At 39.8% G+C, this 6,553-nt stretch overlaps 1 non-coding gene across 1 annotated transcript; it reads right to left on the bottom strand.

The window, feature by feature from the left end:
- Positions 1-6,157: 6,157 nt before the first annotated feature.
- LOC133787239 (small nucleolar RNA R71) lies at positions 6,158-6,264 on the bottom strand. Its single transcript, XR_009872271.1, has one exon. It is a non-coding gene; the product is annotated as a small nucleolar RNA R71 (small nucleolar RNA).
- Between the last annotated feature and the right edge of the window lie 289 nt (positions 6,265-6,553).

Raw genomic sequence — 6,553 nt, 5'->3', positions numbered from 1 at the left:
ATTCTTTACGACTAGCGCTCAACACCATTGTCGTTCTTGATAGATAAGTCAGTGCTTTACAACCAGCACTCAGGGCTATTGCCATCCTCAACTGATAAGTCCATGCATTTCTCAAGTAAATAATGCAAACAATCATTTATAATGCAACATATATCCATATATAGAGCACTCAACGTGCTTCATCAATAGTCATGTATGTCACGTAATGGGTGCAGTTTTCTTACCTCCAGCTTGAGCGTAAAATAAATTAAGAAAAATCTGTGAGTTTGATCCTGACCTTGAGCCCTTAGCGTTAACCTAATCATAACCAAATATGAAATCCCATCAATAATGAGCAATTAAAGGTTCCCGAACCAAGTCCTAGGCTCCGGGACCTCGAATTCTACCAAACTAGTTAGTACATTCGATCTCGAGCCTTAAGGTTTGAAACCCCGACCTTAAAACCTATGTTGACTTAAAAGAACTAGGGGGGTCGCGACTTGCTCCGAAGGGCCGTGATGTGCCTCTCAGATAGAAAGCCCCCTGTCTGGGTGCCAGGGGCAGGCCGTAACTTTCCCTTGAAGGTCACAGCGAGCTATCAGGACAGAGCCCCTCCTAGGCCCTAGGGTTCACACATGTCGCGGCGCCCAAGAACATAGTCTCGACTTGACCCTGCGAACCCAGTACCCATATTCTCCTCAGCTCAAAACTCACCACAAAATAGTTCCAAACAATCCCAAAATCAAAACTAAAACTCAATACAGTATTATCACCAAACCAGCTGTAAAACCCAAGCTTTAACACATTCAGAACACTACCAAAATCCCAATTCCATAACCAACCTTTCGAACTTATAAACAACCAAAAATATAAAGAAAACCAAACAAAAACAGAATTTATAAACCTCACCTCAGCTATGAATCAACACCTCCTAGTTGTAGCAATTCAAATCTTAAACCCCAAGACTTAGTTCCTCAAGCTTGAATCCTTAACCTTAGCCTTAAAAGCAAACTAAGAGAGAGAAAGGGAGAGAATTATCGAGAGGAAGAGAAAAAGAGCTAGAGTGTTACGTTTCTGCTTCTTCAGCCAAAGAAAAAAAAGGTGAATAAGTCACCAAATTTTGCCTTAAATGACTAAAATGTCCCTAGGGCCCATTGTCTCTCTCAAAGCCCCTCAAGGGAAGTTTTGGTATTTGTCGCCTACCCGGTTAATCATAATTAACGTCTCACAATTCCTATTACTTACAATGTCTTCAAATAATTATCAAATCCTTTTCCATTACCCGCTCAATCCTAGTAATGTACTAAGTACCAAAATATCCATAAGCTCACTCTAAGCCCAGCATTTGACCCCGTTATGACTAAACCGCTAACTTGCTACCTAGGAACGTCTCATGGTGAGTAACTCAAATATATTCACATAATAATGTGGTCTCACCCATATATTGCATACAGACACATAAATATACAAATACGCCCTCAATGGGCCAAAATTATGAAAATGCCCTTCTTATATGAAATGACCCCATTGATAACTCTATATTTTAGAGTTATTAATTGAGCTTTTGAACTTAATAATTTAAGCAAAATAGAGTACTTGTGTTATTATTGTGTGGTTTTAGTCATTTTGTCTTTTAATTTTGTTGTGTATTTTTTTTTAATTAGTGATAACTCTTGTGGAAAATAATGGGATTATGTTCTAAAAATGTGGTATCTATTTTGAAGGCATAAAGAAAGGGTGCTTGGAAGGCTTAGTGGAACATGTGCAAGGAAATCATCTTGGAGCTGAAATTATGGAACTTTGTTGAAGCATCAGTCAACTTTGCTGCAGCAAAGTGTGTGCAGGCAGCAACATAAAGTTTGCACACTTGGCAAGTGATTAAATGAGGTGGATACACTTGAACAATGGGATGATGAGGTGGAAATGAGCTGACAAATTCTGAAGAAAAAAAAAGAGTGGTCCCCATGTGTAGAGAGAGAAGGAGAAGCTTTATACCATTTTTTAGCCCAAAAAGAGAGATCGTCTTCTCCATGAGAAAACCCCCAGCCGCCTATCACCATTCAAGGAGAGTTTATGCACCTTTGGAGCTAAAACATCAAGAAAAGAAGAGGAAAAACCTAGGAGAAGAAAGCTAGAAGAAGAAGAAGAAGAAGAGTTAGAAGACAAAGAATAGAAGATTTCTATCATTTTGGCTTGTCTTTCCAAACTCTCTTTTCCTATAATTTTATTTTTCTCATCTTGAACTCTTGAGATAATGTTGAATATATATTGTGGTGATTTAGGTATTTTGATTATGAGCTAATTTGTTTGTGCTAGGGATATTGATGAACCCTAATTTGTAATCAACCCTAAGGTGTGGAATGTTTTATGCAGATTTTATCTTGTTCATTTGAGATATATTTATTGTGCAAACTCTTGCATGAGAATGATCAACTTAGGAAAGAAACAAGCTAGTTTAAATTCTGAAGGGGTTAGAATTAGTGGAAATGCTTGATTGATGCATGTTAATAATTTTGTTATTAATTAGTGGATAACTTTGGGATATTTTATTCACCATGCAAACTTGAAGGATTGATGCTTCAAATTGTGTCCTTGAAATTAAATTTAGCATATGAGTATGTGAATTTAATTGATGGAACTTTAACATGAGCATTTGGAAAAATGGCATGTGCATTAAATTGGAAGTTCTAGTTACAAGAGAACTTTGCTATGAACTTTGTTGCAACATGAAGGGCAAACCTACAAATTAGGGGGATTTGATATGCCTAACTTTTATCATAATATTAATCACAATTTGTTATTTTCTAACTTTAGTGTTAAAGACCTATTTTAATTCTCTTGTTTAGTTTTTTTAGTTCAATTAATTAAATCATCAAAAAAATTAATCGTACCCCAAATTGTTTGGTGTTGATTTTTACAATATTTGTTTGAAAATCCTTGAGGAGACGATAAAAATTACTTTCATTATATTACGTGTTTGACGACTGTGTACACTTGCACACACTTAGGAAAATTCGCAACAAGTTTTTGCGCCGTTGCCGGGGATTGCTTAAAGTCAATTATTGTAAAGCTAATTATCTTGCAATTTGGTTTAAATTTTCTTTTGTTCTAAGTTGGGTGATTCTCGTGAAAAATTTAGGTTTACATAGTGTATGAACGAGAAACAAGACCCTGGACTACTTCCCATTGATCTAGAAATCGAGCGTACGTTTAGAAGAAGGCGAAAGTTACAAAAATAAAAAAGGGAAGTAGTAGTGATGGATGCTGAGAAAGGGGCTCAACAAGGAGTCGCTCAAAGGGCGGAAAATCTAGCAGGAGCTTCTCAAGGGGCGACAAATCTAGCAGGAGCTGCTCAAGAAGGAGTAGCTCAAGGGGGAGTAGCTGCCAATAATGGGCAAAATGCATTTATTGTGGCTGATGACAGATATCGTGCTATCATGCAATCAATCCGGGCATCATTAGACCATAAATACAGGCTGCACAGTTTGAATTGAAGCCAGTCATGTTCCAGATGCTTCAAACTGTGGGCCAGTGTAACGCCCTGGCTACCCCAGAACAGTTACGGTGAACAGTGAACCGGAAATTTGACTCGCTACTCGAGTCCTTTGGTAAAAAACGTGATCTAGGTGCTATTATCAGGTTAAGGTGAAAATCAGTAAAAAGGAAAGGATACATTTCATTAAGTAAATAAACTACTCATGAGCCATTCAAAACGTTTATAAGTTGTTTACAACACAAAATGGTCGCTACAGTTTCAAATTTACAATCCCCGCCGACCTAAGCAGCAAAAATAGGGTAAACCCCTAGTTCCTCTGAGAACTCCCTGACCGTGGTGGTCAAGCGGCCCAAATATGTACACAGCACCACCTGAGCTCTCCACTCAAGGTTGGGTGGCTTCTCCTTCCCTTTACCTGCACCACACAGCACCCATGAGACAAGGCCCAGCAAGAAAACACAATAAAGCATGATATAATATCAACAATGATCATAATAATCATTCAGGACTATCAGTCCAAAACAGATAGATGACTGTAGCAAAAGTCACAAAAGTGGGTACAGCTCCCTCTAGCCATGTGACGATAGGGTCACCAGGGCTTAACTGATAAGTGGTTCTTTCATAAGTTTGATCAGGATAGGTGCATAGTGATTGGTCACCAACATAACCCTCCTCCCGACTCTAGAGTCGTAACTATGGACAGCGTCCCCTAGCCATGTGACAAACAGTCACCGGGGCCATATGCCCTGGCTATGAACATCTGGTCTTAGACCAGGCAAGCGCTTATAAGTTCTTCGACTTTAGGGTCGGTCCAGCATTAATGCCATAGAGCTATTCAATGCTGATATTGATTAGATCTAATCTTCAATTGGCCCGGCGTTCACAACGCTCTGCCATTTCTAACCATTGGGTCAGTGTCCCTGACTAGTCAGTGCCATAAATAAGTAATCAACATTCACTAGCATTTATTATGCAATCCATGTCCACATTTATCAACCAACATGCTTCAATAACAAACCATGCATGTCATATACCTATACAGGGTGCAACTGTATTCATACACTGTTTTCTTACCTCTAGTTCGAGTGAAAGTTATTATAAGAACGACCCCTGAGAACGATCAATCTTTAAATTCCTTGATGGTCACCTGGTCATAACCAAAATATAGGATTCATCAATAAAAATGATAACAGAGGGTTCCCAAACCAAAACCTAGCCTCCGAGACATCAAACACTACTCAACCGGGCACTAGGTTCGACCCCGAGGCCTAAGGCTTGAATCCCCAAGCTAAAAACTCAATTCTGGCCAAAAAGACACTAAGGGCCGTGGCCTTCCCTAGCTGCGCCACGGCGCGCCCCTCTAACAGAGGCAGCCCTCTCTGCCAGACGCCAAGGGCCGCGGCGCACCATAGCCATGTCGCGGCGCTTAACCTAGACCAGCCAAAAAGGACAGCACGCACCAACAAACTTTCCCCTGCCTTTTCCCTTGGAACCAAGCCCTCTAACCAGCTCCAAACCTCCTCCAAACACTCAATTTAATCTCTAAACATCACTCATAACTCATTCTCATCAAAACCCAAGCTAAACTTCAATCAAAACCTCCTCAAATCCTAAACTATCAACAAGAATTCATAAGCTGAAAAACTAAAGGAAAACAGAGTGCAAACCAGAACTCATGGCTGAACTCACCTCAAAACCGAGTTGAACCCTCTTCAATGGCTAAACCAAGTCCACAAACCCAGCCCCCTTGATTTCCTAGCTTGAAACCCCACTTTGAGCTCAAAAACTCCAAAGAAGAAATGGTGGAGATTTGTGTACGGGAAGGAGAAAGATAACTCTGTTTTGGCTCTGTTTTATTCTATATGCTTCTACAGCCAACTAAAGGGTTATATAAATCCATCCAAATGACCTAAATGCCCTTAGGTCACTTAAGGCTTCTAAAACCATTCCAAGGGTAAAGTTGGTACTTTCCATTTATCCCGTTAATCATAATTATCGCTTCTCAATTCCCGCTAATCTCAATATCCTCAAACACCAATAATCCATATCACGTTACCCTGTTATTCTCGGTAACACTCTAATCATTAAAAACACCCCGAGACTCACCCCGAGCCCCGAGCTCAAACCTGTTATGACCAAACCGATAAATCATATTTAAAGATCGTCTCATGCCGAAATACCCAAACCAATCCACATTATAATGTGATCTCAAAATATATCATTGACATGCAAACAAATATACAATTATACCCTCAACGGGCCAAATTACCAAAACACCCCTGTAAACAAGTGTGGACCCACATGCATGCATTTAACATCATATTATAATATAATTCTCGTGAACATGCATAAACACATTTAATGGCATAATTAAACAGTTATGGCCCTCCTAGCCTACTAATCCAGCCATTAAACAATATTAGGGATTCCAGGGCATTACAGCCAGTTTAGTGGCATGCCAACAGAGGTCCTCAGCTTCACCTTCCCTTGTTCATTGAAGTGAGTAACTCTTTCAAGCTGGCCGAAGTGACAGAGGATGCCCTGAGACTATATTTTTTCCCATACTCCTTGAGAGACAGAGCTAGAGCTTGGTTGAACTCTTTGCCATTTGATTCTATGAATACTTGGCAAGAGTTGGCTGAGCGGTTTTTGATGAAGTATTTTCCTCCCACTAAAAATGACAGGCTCTGCAATGAGATTACTTCATTTCAACAGCTTGATGAAGAATCTTTATATGAGGCATGGTAGCGGTTTAAGGAGTTGTTGTGCAAATGCCCTCACCATGGCATTCCACATTGCATCCAGATGGAGACCTTCTATAACGGTCTCAACGCTCATACTAGAATGGTGGTTGATTCTTCAGTGAACAGGGCTCTTCTTGCTAAGTCCTATAATGAGGCATATGAAATCCTTGAGTGAATATCCAACAACTACTATCAGTGGCCCACTTCTAGATTGTTTACAGGTAGAAAGGTGGCTGATATTCATGATGTAGATGCCATCACTTCTTTGGCAGCCCAAGTGTCCTCTATTTCTAATATGCTCAAGACAATGAATATGGGGATGGATCAATCAATG

This window comes from Humulus lupulus, chromosome 6 (assembly GCF_963169125.1).
Source record: "Humulus lupulus chromosome 6, drHumLupu1.1, whole genome shotgun sequence".
Taxonomy (NCBI): domain Eukaryota; kingdom Viridiplantae; phylum Streptophyta; class Magnoliopsida; order Rosales; family Cannabaceae; genus Humulus; species Humulus lupulus.
The sequence above is the reverse complement of the archived record's forward strand: the minus strand, read 5'-3'. Positions and strand labels throughout refer to the sequence as shown.